The 19,658-nt window shown below is 39.6% G+C and overlaps 1 protein-coding gene across 1 annotated transcript in view; it reads right to left on the reverse strand.

The window, feature by feature from the left end:
- lingo2 (leucine rich repeat and Ig domain containing 2) overlaps positions 1 to 19,309 on the reverse strand; it is an 89,016-nt gene extending 69,707 nt beyond the window's left edge. Inside the window, exon 1 of the mRNA XM_008280658.1 lies at positions 19,245 to 19,309. The gene's annotated coding sequence lies outside the window, so the exon portion shown is untranslated. The remainder of the gene's footprint in view (positions 1 to 19,244) is intronic.
- Positions 19,310 to 19,658: the final 349 nt, after the last annotated feature.

A 19,658-nucleotide genomic window follows, 5' to 3' on the forward strand; every position in this document is an offset into this window, starting at 1 on the left:
CTTAACATGAACAACATTGTGTACTGTATTAAAATAAAGAATTAAAGATTGGTCACACATCCGCTTTCGCCTTTGGCCAAAACAATGTGGGTAGATGAAAAAAGAGGGGGAAAAAAAAAAGAGTGATGAAGGTCTCTGTGGATTCTCTTCACTAATCTTTGGTCGTGGCAGAGGGATCTTTGCCACTTCAATGACACCTGTCACAAACTATCAACTTCTATAATGCAGCTCATTCAAAGAGGACAATAATCCTTTAATCTACTCATTGTTCATAAAATTACATTTAGAAAAAATAGGACGGCTTCGAACTGAGCAGTAAACCCTTTACATGTGCTGTATGGGCAGCAGTCTGGTGTGATGTTTTGCTTTAATTCTTCTCTAAAAACGCCATTCATTTTGTAGGAAAAAAAAAGAGAGTATTTCAAATTGTAATGTGATGGATGAAAAGCCATATGCGTTGGTTTCATTACTAGATTCAATACTGTAGTAATTCTAGGTTAATGAAGCATTGCCTTTCTGTCTCCCTCACCCTGTTCATGCTTCAGTAATAGTTAAGGCTCAGGGCAAAACAGATGATGAAGTTGTTGTTGTTGTGATCTGATCATTTCACTGCTTTCACAGTGAATGTAGATCAAAATGTCCCTTCATTTAGCCCGTTTTCTTATACGGTCATTAAACCCATTTCCATTGGTAATCCTCCGTGACAGTTTGGTGAAACTGTAGCGACTGTATGTGCATTTCAGCAAACACAATCAATGCCAAAAAAATGTGCGTAATTTACTATGTATGACTCACAATAAATGTTACACAGAAGTAGGACAATTTGTCATTTGAGTGACAGTTCAGCTAACACACAGTTTCGCGTACGGAAGTGTCGTCTTGGGACAAAAAATTATTGTTCAGCTTTCAGGTGATTTAATATAGAGAAAAATGTCAAGATGAGGACATGGAGAAGACTTCCTGTGCTGCAATTTATTTTTTTATTTTTTTTTACTTGCCCTGAGGAAGGCTGACAAGATGAAACCAGACTGGACTCTGAACAACAAGGGCTTCTGTTAGGGGACTGCTCTCTGACTCATCCTCTGCAGCTTTAACAAACCGTCTGCAAAGGGCTATGTCTTTGTCCAAAGCAAACCGGCATTTACTGTCTTTATCGCTTTCATTGCTCACTCACATGTTCAAACCACAGGCACACATAAAGAACACACGAGTAAAAAAAACACATTACTGGAGACAACCATGTTGCCTGCCCCTCTTTTAAAGGATCTGTAAGATGTGAGCCTTTTCTTGTCTCAGAGAAATCCTGGCTGCTATTAGTCACTGCTACACCATGCATTTTGCAGAACAGAACTATATATAAATATGTACACATTGATCAACTACAACGTGGGCATGTCCAAGGTTTCTCAACAGAACATTGCATTGCAACAAGATGACCGGTTCACTTGTCCGTGGTCTTAATGTTGGAGCTAATCAATGTCTGGGATTGATTGTTTTTAGAGGCTGTTTTTAAAGCATGCTAATTGTTGCAGTTTTTATATGAATGGCTTTAAAATTACTTATTTAACTGTGAGATAGCTCCATTGCTTTACTGATTTGTAGCTAACTTGGCCTTACTTAGCTTCTCGCTGTGGTATGACCAGCACCCCGAGTCAGCCACAGTGACTGGTAATCTGTTCGGGTTTTACACTTCCACTTTGGCTGGAGAGAAACATTATCACAGTTTGCATTCATAGCTGGTCCATGTGGATGCCTGATAATCCTGTAAACAATGCACTCAATCCTGCCGAATACACAAAGATAAACAACAACCGGTCGCAATGACACAGCACGAGGTCAAGTCGGGCTCCTTTCCTCATTTTCCATTTTTATTTTTTTTCTCCTCCATAAATACAGTTAGAGACACTGAGATGAGCAGCCAAAAGCCTTCATTTTCAGGGGAAGGGATTTCACTCGGCAGTGCCAAGATGCCTTTCCCCCAGAACTCATTATCTTGTCCTCTTTGTCACAAGGAGCAAAAAGCCACATTTGTGAGGATTGTTTAATGTCGAACTTGAGGTTGGGCTTTACGAACAGGTCAGTTATGCAAAGGGGGACAAGTGCACTTCACACTGATGCAAATGGGACAGATTCATTTCTGTACGATGGTGATGGTTCCCAGTGCGACTGACAAGAGAGAGAGAGAGTCAGAGAAAGGTTGTTGAGTAACAAGCGAACATTGATTATTTTTAAATAAATCACCGTTTAATGACAAAGTGATGATGGTCAGAATTTAATCAACTGCACCACATACAAAACGAACAGCAGCAGAGATAAATGGATGTTTCCTTCAAAACAACTGAGCAAGTTAATTTATCTCAAGCTGTTTGGTATCTGCCTTTCAGAACTGTTCTCACTTCACCCGCAGCATATAAATATATAGAAATGCAGACTTCAGTGACTCATTAGTCCTTACACTTTCACATACACTGGGAATCTGTTTTCAGTCCAAACTAACAATCAGGGGGATGTGCATTAAGCAGGGTCACTGCTGAAGTGAATTCTGGTCAGAGCCCTTCAAGTTCTGCTCACACATTGCTCCCAAAATGTCTGTAACTAATGAAACTCGACCTCTCCGCTTTGAAGCAGATAACTCCAGACTTGAATCATTCGATGCACTTGAAAAGTCACGTGTCAGGCTCAGCAACTTACTTAGACAATGAGAATGTGCTTGGGTACCGGTAATTATTCTTAAATCAATATAGGAGGACATGAAACATGTTTAATTCTCTCGGTTTTCTGCTCTTCTCTATCACCTCCGGTGTGATAGGATTTCTCTTTACAATGAATGGAAATGTCTGGCTTGGAACATTCCCCCACACTTTACAACTCGTTTGCCCACATATCAATGTACGCCATAGCTCGGGCTGTCACAGGGGTAATGAATAGCAGCAATGAATAGCAGGAGAAGTAAGATAAATAAAATGAAATATTGCTTTGTCACCGGATTCGTTCAAACTACTTTAACTGGCACACACGTCTTCCTGCTGTCAGCACAATATCTGAGCTAAGAGAGCAGGTAGGCTGCATTATCAAGACATTAATCATCAGGTTGGATGTTAACGCATGCTGGAGGCCCTCAATCTCCATTCAGCACTGCTGGCCTGTTAGAATTCCCCTGGACACTTCACTGCTTATCCTAAAATCCATTTGTTTTATTATTACTTTTCACCCGGTGTAATTGCCTGTAATCCCCTCCTATATTCAATTAAGTGAATTCTAGCAAAGCACATTGCCATAGCATCAACATTACCCTTCTTTATTATGTCCAAGTCCCATTAAAACTCGCTTCACCAGCCACAAAGTTACATGAAGTGCTTGCATGTGAAATGAGGGCATCTCTGTCTCACATTTTATGTTGTAGGCCTATTGTTGCTCTTTTTCTTTAGTCAGCCTTAGTCACCCCTCCCCTCCCAAAAAAATAAAAAAATAAAAAAGATATATTCCATTTCAGTTATCGTAGTTCAATATTAATGGCCATCAGTGTTTCAGATATTGTAAGTTGCTATTCACATCAATGGATGTACCCAGTAGTACAATAATGTGGGATGTAGGTGTGGTTAGTGCAGAGGAAAATGGAAAGACACTGAGGTTGACACTTGACCGATGTTTAACTGAAGTGGGCCCGTAAGACCTCCAGAGGCCTTTCTCATAAACCCAAATTGCAGATAAATTTACTAAGTGATCCTCCCTGAATCTGAAACACCGACCAAAGTTAAAAGAGCTATTCTGAGTTCATGTCAGTTCAGTTTTCTGGCTAACGCAGCATGATTTCCTTTGGGGTTCGATAGCTGAACTGCTGCTCCGGGGGTGTGTTGTTCCTTGAATAACAGCTGAGCTGAACTGCAGCATAATGAATCACTGAAAGATCAATTTATATGAAAATCCTATGCATTTTTAGCATCCAACCAAAAATAGACTAGAATGCACAGGGATGTAATTTGGACTGGCATACCTGGCATCTGTCCAAGGCACCTGACACATCTGCGGTTAGTACAGCTGTCATACAATAAGGTCTTGGGTTTAAACCAGCGTTGTGACTGGAGGATGGGTACTTAGGAGTTCTGGCTTCCTCCAACACCACAAAATACTGGGGCAAACATCATATGAGTGGCTTTTGTAGAAGTAGAATAGCTTTGATTAATTTTGATGTCAGTACTTATCCTTTAAGAGACAGGCACACAGAAACCTAACCTAAGTCTTTTAATGTGGTAATGCAGCGTTACTTAAACCACTAAAATGAAGCTGTCCAACATCTCAGTGAATGTTAATGTTCTGACTATAAAGATGGCACAGAACTGCATACAAATTTGAAATAAGTCAGAGGTCTCCTGAGCAGGAGCTTCAGATCATTCTGAGTTCATAGTATATGAGTTTTTTTTTTTTTACTTTTTTATGGTACAGCTTTAAAAGTCTCAAGATGCTAAGCGTACATCAGCCATCTGTTAAACAGCTAAATAACAAAAACCACTGATCTGAGCAAGATCTTTCATGACAGCCACTCAAAGTGATGTGTCATGAATGCTTTCTTGGACTTTAAACTTACTCAAGCTTGCTAATTATGTTTAATCTTCATCCTTAATCAGATCATTCGTCACTTGCAATGGAGTAGGTGGGTGAGAAAAGGAACATTTAATTATTAAAGAAGACATATGAGTCTCTCAAGTGCGAAGACAAGGATAACAAATTATTACTATTCATTATTTAGAACATATAGGACAAATAAAGCATTCTTCGCTTTTGTCAAAGTCAGAATAGGTTAAACCTGCTGCTTTATAAACACATTTTAGTCACTGAGTCACCTTAAGATGTCAATGCCAACAAGTCTGCATGATGTTTGACCCAAGCACAGTTTGAACAACCTGAGCACCCCAGCAGGGAAACTGGAAAATCTTGGCAGCCTTTGACCATACTGAAAAAAAAAAGAAAAGAAAAGAGCTCTCCACACAATGGCACAGGCACTGCCCCAGGCCTGCAGTTACTCCCGAGAGGTGCAGAGAACTTTTAATATAATTAAAACAAGACTGGCGAAGACAACTTTAAAGATAAGGGTGCCATAGAGAGTTGGCTGCTTGGCACCACAGCCATTCATCCCTCTCAGTAGCGACTAAAACTAGTTATTAAGTCCTTGAGGGCAACACGGGTGCAGTCAGGAACGGTTCACCAAGTGACAGCATTAAGTAGAAGCTCAGTTTGACAGCCGCAATGGTATCGAGATTGACAACACAATCACAACAGTGGGACCGACACGGACAGGCAGGGGCAATTCATCTTTCGGGGGTTTTACTTTCTCATGATGGAGTAGAGTGGACAACCAAAACATAAACAATAACGGACAATGCAGGAGGCACCTGTCCTGTTAAGATATTCTTTTGGCACGCTGGAAGTATAACAGCGGTGCAAAATATCTATTGGATGAAATGGAACAGCGGTAAACACATCACGATTGTATCCAGCATAACAGTCTGGTCTACACACAGTCCAGTATTCACAGCAGCATTGTGGTGCAAATAAAAAATGCACTTGACTGTCCCTGTCCAGAATGGAAAAATTCAAATTCTGCGTGTATGATGTTTTCTACAACGAGTTTAGTTTTCTTCTGGTGTTATCTGCGCTCACTTGCATGTTTGGTGGTGAAGAATAAAGTAGAGTAGATGAGGAAGGCAGCGGGACTTTTTAACTACATGGTCTGCTATTCCCTCCTGAACCTATATCTGTAAAAAAAAAAACATTGGCATCATCAGTTTTGCTTGATGCTTGGAAAAAAAAACTTTTTATTTGAGTTATTTATGCCTGATGAGTCAACCAGGACCAACATGAATCTCAAAAGTTTGTGATGAACTGTTTTTATGTGCTGGATATAAAAACAGTGTTCCCGCTTGTAGAGAGAAGTATGGGTGGATATGACACTGTTAAAACCCCCATGATGCTGATCCTAACAGCACCTTGGTGAATAAACAAGGACCGACGGAAAGTGCTGCACAAAGCTTTATGTGAAGTAGACGCTGTATTTAGTTAATCACTAGCGAGTACATTAAAAGTTGATCACCATATAAGGACTTAAAATTAATATAAGGCGGTAATACTCTGTAATTAGTTATGGGCTGTCAAGCACTGTGTTTCTGGTTTAAACCAAAGCTAAAAGGTTAAGCTGCATCTCTCTGCTATGTGCCAAAGAGCATGACAATGGGTAACTGTCTTAATTGTGTTAGCGATGCTTGGGTGAACGCATTAAAGATTGCTGATAAAAGACTCTAATTATCAGAATGTATGGTCCTAAAAAAACCTTGTTGCTGATGATCACTTAATTGGCAGCCACTGTTTCCTGGAGTTGTTCAATGCCTCTGAAGTGAAACATCAAAGTAAATGGACAAGTTCTTCAATCTGCTGCAAGGACTTTGAAATGTGTTTGTTTCTCCTGGATGGCATTCTAGAAAACACTTTCTCTTCCTGATCACAATATTACTACATTTTATTAACAAAATAAATTTCAATAAAAATAGTATGCTGTCAAAAAAGCAGAGAGGATGATGTGGATATTTACAGAGGGATGTCACACACAGCATTAGAGCTTAGAGACAGAGCGTACAATGTACAACAATATTTGGTTATACGAATTCTGCAGACAAAGACTCATCATTTGTTTAATTCTCCCACACTCCAAGATAGTTCCTAGCTGTGAAAGTGGCTTTCATGTATTGCTTGCCAGGAGGGTCACGCACAGCAGGTAATAATTCCTCTACAGTGTGTGGTAATAATTAGTAATCTTCATTGTGCAGCTGTAGGGATGTTTGCTGTCCCATCAAAAAGCCGTCCTGCTTCCTGACACATCTCATTATGCTACTCCTACATGTTTGTGAAAATAGCAGTGACAAGACCTCATATGCTGTTGCACACAAAGACAGTATGGGTGAATATAAATAAGCTCTATGGTCACTTTATGAAACGTCTTTAATCATCATGTGATGTGCAGAACTGTTTCAGTGCAATGCATTTATTTATTTTTTTAACTGCAGTCAACCACTCGCCATGTTTTCTTCAGTATAAATTAAATACATGAATACAAAAGCAATTAGGGTCTATCTCAAATAAATCCATTCAAGCATTGCAAACTTAATTAAAAAGGCTACCCACAGCTGCACCTATATGCCACATGCCAGTAAGATGCCACAAACTTAACCGTTTGTGACAGACTAGAAACAGTGCATGGCATTCCATAAATATTGATAGTGTATTACGCTCTCATGTTAATCTCAAGTCCATACACAGTGATTAACTCTTAATGCCTTTCCTGCCAAACAGCATGTTCATGGAGAAATACTTCAAGTAGGGGAGTTTATTTGCACTTTGACACCACTCCTGCTGTTTGCAGACCTCGGTGTGTTAATTATGATGGTATTCACTTGTTTGGAAACGAGATAACAAGCATGAAGCGTTATTCTAAATTCAGCGGCTTTCCGTCTGAGATTGCATTAGGTGTAACATCCCAACTGCAGTGAATTACTGTGCTGTTTGCAAGTTAGATAGTGACCTTATCCAAGCTGACAAATGGCCAATTTCTTCACACCCCTCTGCATCCCAGCATGCTTTGCCTTTTCTTATTTACTGCCTAGTTTCTAAATGCCACATTTGTTCCTGTTTATTCCCAAAGAGGGTTCTTTTGTTTCTTTTTCTTTTTCATTTACGAATAACACACACATATGAGTGTTTTTAAAATGGTGGGGTTTCTTCTTTTGTTCACAAAAAATTGAAAAAATAAAAAATAAAAATCTTAGTCTACATGAAAATGCAAAAACATAATTAAAGAGCTGTCAAGAGCTTGCCAAACCAACAGCTGCTGATATAACCCAAGCCCTACAGCAATGCTGTCCAATCAGAAGCTTAAAAAAAACTATTACCAACAATTGCTATCAACAATGGCGCATTAAGGCAGCGTGGAATCTCATGTGTTGACTCATTCTGATGCTTTTGTTCCTCAGAACAGTGGTGGAGTAACTTTATGTGGAAATATGTAAAAATTCCTCTTACCCAGATTAGTATGCGCACTAATTTGGTCACGTTCAGGAAATTGGCTCATGTAAAAGAAGGGCGGTAACGCTAACTCTGACTCCCACAAACTAAAACTTCAGTTCTCCCTGTGTACACATAACCACTGCAAACAGAGTTTCTGAATCCTCACCTTGGAACAACTTCTTGAAAAAAGTCCCTTTTCAGTGGCCTAAACCTGCTTGTGAACGAAAGGCCATGACGCACCAAAGAAAAAATACGTTTTAAAAAAGACCCATGTACATTTGGACAAGGCCTAAGGCTTCAGGCTGAAAAGTATTGTTTCTATGAATTTCATTACTCCTCACTGACGCATATGTGCATCAAAAATATCATTCTGTCCGTCTGTCTTTCTATAAACAAAAACAGAATACGCTCGGTTTGTGCCTGCCAGATATAAAGTTATTTTGGTGAAATGCCATTTGGGTATAAATGGAAAGTGACTCATAAACATAATGTCTGTAAATACAGCAGCTGCCATGAAGTGGAACTAAATATAGTTTAGGATGAGTAGACTATATGATTTTTATGGTAGAGTAAACCATAATCACCTGTACCAACAAACTGATAATGGCCTGTGCCTGGCAGTGTTCCTGGCCCATCTTCTTGAGGTAATGACCCCTCTGAGCCACTGAATTTGCTGTGTATGCTTATGCTACACTGCTTGGAGTTTTACCGTCTTTCCAGCCCACATGAGAGGTCAGGTTCACCTTCAGTCAGGCGTTAAAATGAAGTCCTCTCCCTCACCGAACCCATCACTCAAGACCATTCCAACTCCCAATTGAACACATAAAATGTAGTCTTATGAGCTACCTGCATCATATATTTCCCTTTAAATGGATGGAGACTAAGCCCATCTACAGAGGAAGAGGATTTGGGATGTAAAATGAGGTGGTGGAAGGGAGAGGTTTTAAGAATGCAATATAACAGAGTAGCACTATTGTCTTATTTATCAGGGCAGAGCACAGTGCAGTATTCGCAGGCAGTTGGGTGCCTCGGAGCTCGCAGAGATCGAAGTATGTGTAGGTTCTTTAGACCACAATGTATTCATCAATTCTGTTGTTGTGGTAGTTCAAGGATCAATCTCTTTGCATAGTCTTCCCAGGTTATACATACTAATGTATATCTATTTCATCAGAGGGATCATGGTGCAGGGTCAGCAACCGTGCATCGCCCCTGGTGCAGTTGTGGGAGTTCATTCACTTGCTCAGTGGTAGATGTAATGCTTTTCAGTTGCCAAGCTGAAGAATGTACCACTCTGTTATTGATAGGAATCAAACCAGCTACCTTTATGCTACTGGCTAACCTGTCTTCAAGGCATTTCTGCCTCAAGACATGAGTAGTCCGATGGGTTTTATGACCCCTCACAGGTTTGCTATGGTGGTGTTGTTGCATTATAGCATACTGAACACCTTCTGGTTTTTGACAATGGAAAATCATTGTGCACACATAGTTGGGATTTTAGTTCGCAGTGAAATATATTATTTGAGCAAAAAAGTTAACATTGGTGTAATAGGAAGGTAATCTTATTGGGCAGAGCGGTGGGAGAGGCAGAGGTTGTGCTCCAATTCTTGCCTGAAGAGCATGTATGGATGCAAACAAGCAGTGGCAAGTTGATGAAAAGTAAAAACTATTATAATTACTACTATAACGAAAGGCACCTTACAGGAATGTTCCCATTTACAGGCCCGGTAGTACATTCTCCTCCAGGATGTTCACACATTTTTCTGTTGGATGCCGAGCAGCTCCAGTGAAGCAGAGGTCCTTAAGTGCCTCCTCTCACCTTGTTGTGTGTGTGTGTGTGTGTGTGTGTGTGTGTGTGTAATTCTTGGACAAGGGCCATAGGATATGTGAGACCGAAGGTTGATGGTCCAGTGCTCCTGCTCAGAAAACTGCCTCCCTTTCAATCACCTTATTCAAAGTGTTGTAAGCTTGTTAGGTGCAGTATTGCTCCTCTCAGTCTAATTTCCTGCATGACATAGGTTTGTTTGTTTCATTGCGGTTGCTCCATTGGCCATTTACTTATCAGTATTTTCAGCCCGTCATGCTATATTCAAAACATTGCTTCTTCACATAAGACTTACAGTGGGAATGTCTCTCTTTTTTTTCTTCCTTTTTTTTTTGCTGGTGAAATACAAACATAAGGGTTGAATCAACATCAAGTCTGTTCCTTAAACACTTCATCCAAAAAATGAACATGTTATTCCAGGTGCCACGGTAAATTTAAATCAGTAATTGTGTTGTCTGCATTGTACAACCATGCCACTTCAATCTGGATTATTGCCTCACCTTTCCAACTAAATATACATTCTGCTCTGACACGTGTTTAGGGGTCACAAACTGTATAACATGGATTAAATGTTGTTATTCTGCTGATGTAAATGCACATATTTTGCCATTGATAGACTAACCACAGTCACAATGTAGTAGGTAGGTCTTATTAAAGAGAGAGAGAGAAAAAACTGCTAAAAGGACCGTCCCTCCCTAAACAATATCTCCCTCTATCCCTGACCATAATAATACTCATCATGTACTCATTCCCTCTTAAATTTCACTGTTTACCGATTTTTCATTTATTAATTTTTTTCTCTTTGCATAGTGTACTGTACAGTAATCACCGGAAACACAAAGCAGTCCAGTTTAGGCTATCTCCAAAAGCCAGTACTCTACCTATGCTTTTTAAAAGCATGTACCTGGTACCCTCGCTATTTGAAGTCGTATTACCCTCTCTCAGTAACCCTATCTGTGCATAGCCAGATCCCTTTCTACTATTGATCTGTATCCCCACTACCTTTCAACAGTGCTGTGAGAAAAATGTTGCATGAAATATTTATTTTCCCTGCATTTCCCCCTCTTCAAATCTGGGCTATCCTTCCCGGTCACACCTGCTGATCCAAGCCATTTTTTTTTTGAGGCAGGGATTTAGCCCTCAGTGGGCTCAGCTTAGTGCATAATATTCAGCAGGTTAGAGCTGCATCGCTGCACATTAGGGTTTGAAGTGGAGGGACCGTAAACATGGTTCTGTTGGCCGTTGTAGGCATCAGTGTCATGGGTGTTATTACCCCATCCACCTTCTTAGACCTGATTATCATCTGCTGCTGCGGAGACAGAGAGAGACCTTGGAGATGGTCTTTTCAATAAACCCACCTGATTAGGGGTTGGCTTTTAAAATTGTGGACAAAACTACCGACCTCATTTGGAATTCACTAGATCTCTTCAACACAAGGCGATAAGATGTCTGTCTTAAATCGAGTTAGTATATAAAGGTTATTTTTAAATGTGGGATAAGCCTCCTGAGAATAAACATATAAATAAATCCCCCTCCTCGGTAAAGTGTCTACATGTGTTTTTATACTCGGGGTGTTGCATAACGCTGTACAGTCAACGTCTAGGTGAGTATGGAGAAAAGACAGAAAGACAAATAACTGCTAGACAGACCACATTGACATAAGCTCAAGTATATTTGTGCTGGATATGCACTCAATATTCTTTTTATCTGATATTTCTTTTTTTTTTCTGTCCCAAACTCACAAACACTACACAGATCCAAAGTCTGCATAAAGCCCCGTATACACACAGATCACGGCATCCATAAATAATGGAGCACACATAAATTAAACATCGAAGTTGAGTTTGCGATAGCCGCTCACAGTTGGCCGACTAAGATGCCGCATTCTCCCCCTCCAAGACTTAATTAGAAGCCTTGCATTTCCTGTGTGGAAAACAACAGAAAAAAAACAAACAAACAAACACATGGGGAAGAAAGCCACAGGGAGCTTACCCTCTTATTTCCCACAATGCACTCTGTTATTACAGTGAGCAATATTTGTGGGCTTTGTGAGAGGACAAAGCCTTGAAAAGGAACACCTAATGAACACCTAGTTTCTGCCCTCTTGTATTCACCTCTGTTATCTTCAAAGGTCCCTGCCATCTCCTTACAAGCCTCCGATTCCTTCATGCATATTGGTTTGCATTTATAGAAGCCGCGCAGATGTAGCGCAAATTGCCTGGTAACCTCAGTTAGTGGCAACATGACGGCCTTGTGGAGAATTAGTTGAATGGCTAAATGCATAAATTACAAGGAATGAAAAAGGGATACACATGAAAATGACCTCTGTGATGTAGCTGACAGCCTAATGTAACCCTGACTGAAATCAATAATTATGCGACTTACAAGTCTGTATGTAACATATAAACTGGTATGACAAAATCTACAAAGATATTACCTTAAAAAAATACGAAGTATATATATCTATCTTGAAACTAGCTTTACATGTTAATACAAGTGAAGGACTAGTGTGTAGGTGAGCGTCATACGGATAGATCTGTCAATACAGTATTCATAATTTTACATTACATTATTTATACAGTGTGGCCTGTATTTATATATAAACAGAACCTGTTTCTGAATGAAATAACCTCACGAGAATGTATAATCAAGTGAAGTAAACACACAGATATCCACAAACTGCATCACATCAATGCAAAAATCATACCAAAGCCCAATAGTTAGTTTTGTTCAAACCGAATGGCAAAATCTTTGATGACTGACAACTGTATAGCGTGGTTACATTACATATAAATGAACATGGACATGAATTATGTCATGGTAAATTGACTATCACATGTAAATTTAATTTGATTTGAAATTTAAATAACATATATAAATATACAGTATATGTCAGTATAAGTCAGCTCAGGCTTACTGATTGGCCCTGTATCCTAAAGCATGCTGGAACCCCTCTGCTGTCCTCAGACAAGACAATATGAAACAGAAGACTCCTAAACACAAAGCAAACACATTCTGGAGACCAGATTGCATGTTCCATTTCCATATATTTGTCATATGAACAGGTTATACAGCAATTGGAGTACGGTACATGATCGTTGTTTTTTCCACTGTCTATGCATAATGCATGATTCCTGTTAGCATGATAACACTGGCCATGGAATCGCTCTTCTAAGAATACAGTTCTGACTTTTTGTGTCGTCTTTTCATTTGAGATGTCTATCTAACTAGGACACAAAAGTACATGCCCTTCTGCTCGCTCATTCTTAATTATGGCCTTGGTGATATTGAGACTGACATTTAAGATCCCTTCACGCCTGTGTTTTTGTGAAAGACCTGAATGAGGCCCATCTGGTCTAAGTAGGGCGCCGGGGATGACAGCGCGCCAGCATGTTAATATGTTCTCTCAGAGATGTGGGGGCTGCTGTGTTAAAGAGATGATGATGATGGCACTCCCAGTCACGTTCACTCACTTAGCAAATCTTGTCTCCTCTTGATCATTCTTGACAGTAGCAAAAAGGGTGAATATTAGTCTAATCATGGCTAAAAATTCTGATCACTGCTGGCATTTCAGCCCATAATAGCATTTAGAGGACAGTGTCAGAGGATAATGGAAGGTTAGCCATGCTAAACAATAAGAAATGACAAGTTTCTTCGAAAAATGCTCTGAGAATAACGGTGCCACGAAATTAACTGACACTAGGGTACCTGTTAGGTTGAACATCTGCGGTAGCCTCATGAAAAACACTGTAAAAGAAAGAAAAATAATAACCTCATCATATCCAACTAATTTATTAACTAGATAAGTGATTGTTACTTGGGGTTGATGACAGGTTAAAGGGAGCAACATGAAGTCATACACACCCATAAATCCTTCTTTAACTGTAATGAATGACATTATAGATCCCGCTGTTTATAATGTTTTACTTAACTGATGTAATGCCAACAAACTATTAGATTTTTAACTTGTTAGATATGCTACAGTTACTTTATCAGGTAACAGTGGCATACCTGGTTTTGCTCAACTAATTTAGAAATGAATTTGCCACCTTTATGTTAAAATGTAGTAAATGTTTCAGTTATTTATAGATCAGCCTTTGAGTGCTCAATTAAAGAAGATGCGCTATCAGCCCATACTTTCAAATGTGTTTGATACAGTCGTCATGTTATTATGTCCTACTGCCAAAATGTTCAAAACAATAAGATACCAGGTAGAGATTATTATAATGCACTTCCCCACAAAACCAGTACATCATGTTTTGGCATCCTTTGCAATGCATTTGCCAGCCTGCACATGATGTGTTTTGAAGGAAGGGTTGAGAAAATAACGATGAATCAATAGACTTGGTGGAGATCTGAGTCTATTACCAAGAATAATGAGGCATGTGGGCAGCACAGAAATTATAATGGAGTAGATGAATGCTACAGTATGTGTTTTCCATTCACACCAATGTGTCGTACTAAAATGGAAAAATAAATCAAGCATGTCTAGAGGCCCAATTGTTTACCTCATTATAAAGAAAAAGTGTAATATCTACTCAGAGAATACAAGTCGAATTTCTGACATTTCACAGTAATCACTCTGAAATAAAACAACAGCAAATTCCTTGGCAGACCATGTGTATTCATCTTTTTCATTTCCTATATATATTATCTTCCCTGCATCCTTTGCTGAATTACAGTTGTCCAAGAATCAAGAGGGAGTCTTTGCCTTTAACCTAAAAGAAAGGAGCTACAGTGGGAAAATAAATAAATAAAAAAAATTGTATCCATGATAAATCAGAACCAGGTGTAAAATGAATTGAGCACGCTTGCATCCTTGCTGGTTTATCCCTGTCTTCTATCTGCAGTAAGCAGGCTTCCCCCTCCAAACCAGTCTTCACCTGCATTCTCCTTTGAAACAGCCGCCAGACTTTCCATTATGTTTCAGTGTGCTGTCAGAGCCTACCTCTTTCTCAGAGATTATTTTTTTTCACTTTCATATCTCAAAGAGTGCAGCCAGATCTAATAATACCATATCCAATTGATGTTGGGGAAAATATACCACTTCATTGGAGGGGAAAAAAAAAAAAGAAAACAACAACAACAACACATAAAAACACAAATCATGTCCTCTGTCTGCAAATGTCTGCACCGGAATCTCTAATTCCACTGGATAATCCCTCATAGTTTTAGCTTTAACTAGAAGCTCTGTCAGAGATGTTGCCTGTCACCTGGAAGCGTGGCAGGTGAGTATTTCTGAGACGTAACCCTGGATGCATCATGAGCTAACTGCTGCCATCCTTCTCTCCCAACTGAGAAGATGGGACAGCATTGCAGGAGTGCAGGGCATTCCCTACTGAGAAAGGATGTGGAAGATCTACTCTTCACTGTGATAAAGGCCAGGTGGTATGTTTACATTCTCATTTTTATGAGAAAATGGAGCATTTTCTAGACAATAACAAAAATAACTATTTTAAGAAGGTGGGACATGAGGAATGTTTACATCAAAACACAGTGAAGTTAATGGTATGCAGCGTGCTTTGACGGATGCATTGTGTTGAGTGAATAAATCATGATAACTTAGCCGGGAGAATGTTCACGGGGGGGATGGAGGGGCTACATATAGTACAAACAGCAGCTACAGCCACAAGCACCGGGACAGACTGGTGCGGGTTACATGAAAACTAAATTAGTAGCCCTCTGGAAACTACGTTGTCCTTGCAGATGAACTAAATATTTAAACTTATTACATCCAATTACTCAATGATGTCTGCTTGATTTACATACAATCAAGACAATGTCATCAGCGTGGCTTCAAGGAAACGCAAACTTGTTTGACCTCGAAAATGGATTTCCAATGAATTCTGTAATTTCTAGAATCATTGCCAGCATGTTTTAGTATATCCGTAGCGTACCAGGAATGCCCACCACTTCAAGTCCTGAAAATATTATACTGTTTTGAATGCAGTATTGATTAAAATGAGATTCATACGGTTTGAATAAACAATGAGAACAACACAAAAACAAAAGACAAAACTACAGTCTAAGAGCCGGTGCTTGCTTCATTTTTACTACAACTGTATGTGTTGCTTAACAAGCAAACATGGTGATGGTATGTCATTGAGCAAGTACTGGAGAAAAGAAAGTTCCTAACATGGAATTACAAGTCTAGTTTCCGCTGGTGGAATTGACTGCCACAAAAACTCAGCCCCCATGATGCAACCTGCTGAAACTTCCACATCAAGATGATAACTTTCCTGCACTGCTTGGGAGCTTTGTTTTCTCTCTTTCTTTATAATTGATTAGAGATGTTACAGTTTACGAGGCAATTGCATTTAACACGACTTTAGTACAAACAACAGCAGCTGGATGATCAGCCAGTGCATCCAAACGTATGTGAAGCTGAGAGCAGACACATGAAACTTTGTCTCAATGAAGCACTCTCTGAAGGAACAAGACATCTTGATTTAGATGCAAAACACAATCCCATGCTTGGCTGGCTCCTCCCATGAGAGGCCAGGAGATTAAGATTTAATGGTGATACTGAGGGAATGACACTATCTGTCTGCAGACTCCCATCTCTTCACACAACATCACCTCTGTTGCTTTTCTATCTCTTTCTCTTCCCCAAACAGAGAGGCAAACACACTTCCCTACACAGCCACGTACACACTCGACTCTGGGCACACACACACAGGCATATGTGCGTGTCACAGATGTCTGTACACACACACATGCACACAGATGCACATACTCGCACATGCAATCTAAAATCTGACAAAAGCTCAGCTACAGGCAGGCGAACTCAACTGGAGTTTGACTTGTAAATTAAACTCTTGTCAAGATGATCTTTTTGTTGCATGAATACTGGAATTGGCTTAAGAAATGATGGATCTGCACTCAACATGTCTGGCAAAACAAACATCCCTGAGGCGGATGCACTGTTCTGTGCCATTTACCAGTGTATCAAAACTGCTTTAAATAGATTAAATGTGACATATAAGACTGGCAACCATTGCTTTTTACGAATTTACTTGCATCTGCATCCACTATCAGTAAATACTGTCAAACTAAATTATTGTATTACAACGCAATTGCAGCATATCTCTTTCTGGACTATCTCTCGTGTGTGCAGGCTTAAGAAGGGCGCTATATTGGTTTGTAGGTGGACAAAGATTAAAGGACAGAGACTCTGTTTAGATTGATGGTATAGCTACTCAAAGTTAAAATCATATCTGCACTAAAGAGAATTGCACGGCTCAATTACAAAGATCATTTACAGGATATTCAGCAGTAACCACCGCTGCGAAATTAAAGTCTTGGTACCAAGGTCAAAAATGTATCTATAATGGCTTCCTGTTTTAAACCACTACTCCTTATCCCTTGATATCTGAAGAGGTATTAAGAAGTGAAATTAATGAGGGATCACTTTTCACTTGGATTCAGAGTATCGGGCTAATTCATGGAGGAGTAAGTGATCTCATGCTTTCTACAGTTCAAACTTACAGTAGATATTATAATGTGTCGACAGATAATACAAGACCAATACGATGCATTTCTGTCATGCCAAAAATACAACATCTTAAAATGGTGATAATAGACAGTAAAACAAAAACCATCTTACACACTGAACTGCTGCTTACCTTCAAGGCCACATGTCAGTGAAGTCATACATGTAAATAAGAGCACAGGAATTCACAGATAACCTTTGGATGACTTTTCTTGCACAGGCTACGAGAGAAATACCCAGTACCTGCAATCCATGACTGTAAATTATTTATAAGTCATAGGTGGTTTCTTCAGAAGCTGTGAAGAGTTCAGGGACTCATTTTAAATTTAAAGAATGCTCAGTGTGACCGAAAACCTAGGTTGACAGTGAAAAGCTTTTTTTTTCTCTCTCAGGTGGCACACATCCTGCTATTTTGACCTGCTTGTCCTAGCTGCATTGATGAGGGATCAAGACATTATTCAGCAATAATTTGTGGTTCAATGGTCAGAGAGGCTGCAGCAGGGGAAACATGGAGCACACAAAGCCAATAAAGCTGGAAGACCTGAACAGGTCGAGTGTTACAAAGATAAAGGCATACAGCTGGATAAAGCTGAAGTCCTATAAAGCTCTTTACAATGAATTACATTACCTTTGATGTAATGGCATGCTTCAGCATTTAAAAGAGTTCCTCGATAGAAGGACTCTAGATGTTGCAGATCTTAAGAAGCTGAAATGGCTGGGTCAGAATCACCCATGGAAGCTTAAGATATTTGTTAGGGTCAGGCTGACATGACATGTTGCTCAACTGCAGAGACCACAGAGAAGGCTTTTTTTCTTCTTCTTTTGGTGGGCCACTTCTATGAGAAGAAATAAAATCATCCAAAAGTAGCATTACATTTTACGAAGAAAATACATGTGAGCACTTTTTTGAAGAGTGCCTGCAATGAAGCGGCAATGCCCAGAAATCAAATGGGACGCAAACGTGTTGCTAGCACATGAAAGCCCGCTCATTTATAGACAGAGCTAAACCTCAATGTACACACTGTCAAGCGGTAATATCCAGAAAAGATGGAGAGATTTGAGAAAACACAAAAACCCCACCAGAGGGCAGCGTGACTTGTCACATGTTTGAATTAATTGGTGTTGATAAGAAACATCATTAAGATTTCATCCGAATTGGTGTGATAACACTCGAGAACATTTGGTACGTGCACTTTAATTAAATTAATTGATTGTGAAATGCATTGACACTCTCAATGATGAAATTTACTAAGACACAGGTTGCAAACAATGTCCACGTTTGGAAAGGTTCACCACTGACAAAGGCGCTGAATGGGAGCTTGACAATCTATTAAGAGCAAACATAATAGATGTCTGTGAGCCAATCTCGTGGAAGCTGGAAGATGTTTCCAATCAACCAACTTTAATTATCAGGACACTGTTCTCATAAGCAAATTACCCAAAGCGGTGAATGGTTGATTTCTTCACGTGATCAAACTGTCAACCTTTTGACTCAACACGAAACCAGGGACCAGCACTAACCACTGAGCCATTCCAAACAAACAATACCAAGGTCCTTTTGTTTTTCTTAAAGGTGAAATTCATTTGAAAGTGTGAAGTTTTTAGGTTAAGAACTGTACGTTACAGCCAGAGAAGCTGAACATCAGAGTATATTGCATGCTTACACAGTGTTAAAATCAAAAGGGACTCTTCAAGATAGGGGGAGGTGTGAAATGTCTGCTGTAGCCCAACGTGTGCAGAACCTCTTAGAAGACAAATAAAACGCATGGAAAACAAAATGGCTGAACAGAAGAACAATAATGTGAGTGCTGGCCTTTATCCAACATCACACAGTGACCACACAAGTCGGCTGTAAGACTGTAAATGTCTGCTGCTTACCACTTTGAGAAGCAATCATCCCCTCAGCCATGGCCTATTCTTTTCTCCCTTCTTTTGCTGTGGTTGTCCCTATTTTTGGTCTTTTATCTACAAGGAGACGAGAGAAGAAGGAGAAATAAAAAGATAAATCACAGGTAGTTTTATAAGCTGCAATGAGAATCAATATCTAAAAGATGGCAACTTTAAACATTGGAAAACAGCATGAAATTAGATACACAGACATCACGAGGCAATGGAGAATATTCGTGAAAATATTACGTTAACACTTCATATTGCAAGGCTTATGGATTGTTCTAGGTATACAACAGCTGAAATAAGTTATTTTGGTGTGTGACAGAGGGGGAGCAGGAAAGAGAGAGAGACAGAAACTTCCACTGATTGATTATGACTTCTACTCTGTGTCAAGAAAGCACC

Source organism: Stegastes partitus, unplaced genomic scaffold, assembly GCF_000690725.1.
Source record: "Stegastes partitus isolate 25-593 unplaced genomic scaffold, Stegastes_partitus-1.0.2 Scaffold205, whole genome shotgun sequence".
Taxonomy (NCBI): Eukaryota; Metazoa; Chordata; class Actinopteri; family Pomacentridae; genus Stegastes; species Stegastes partitus.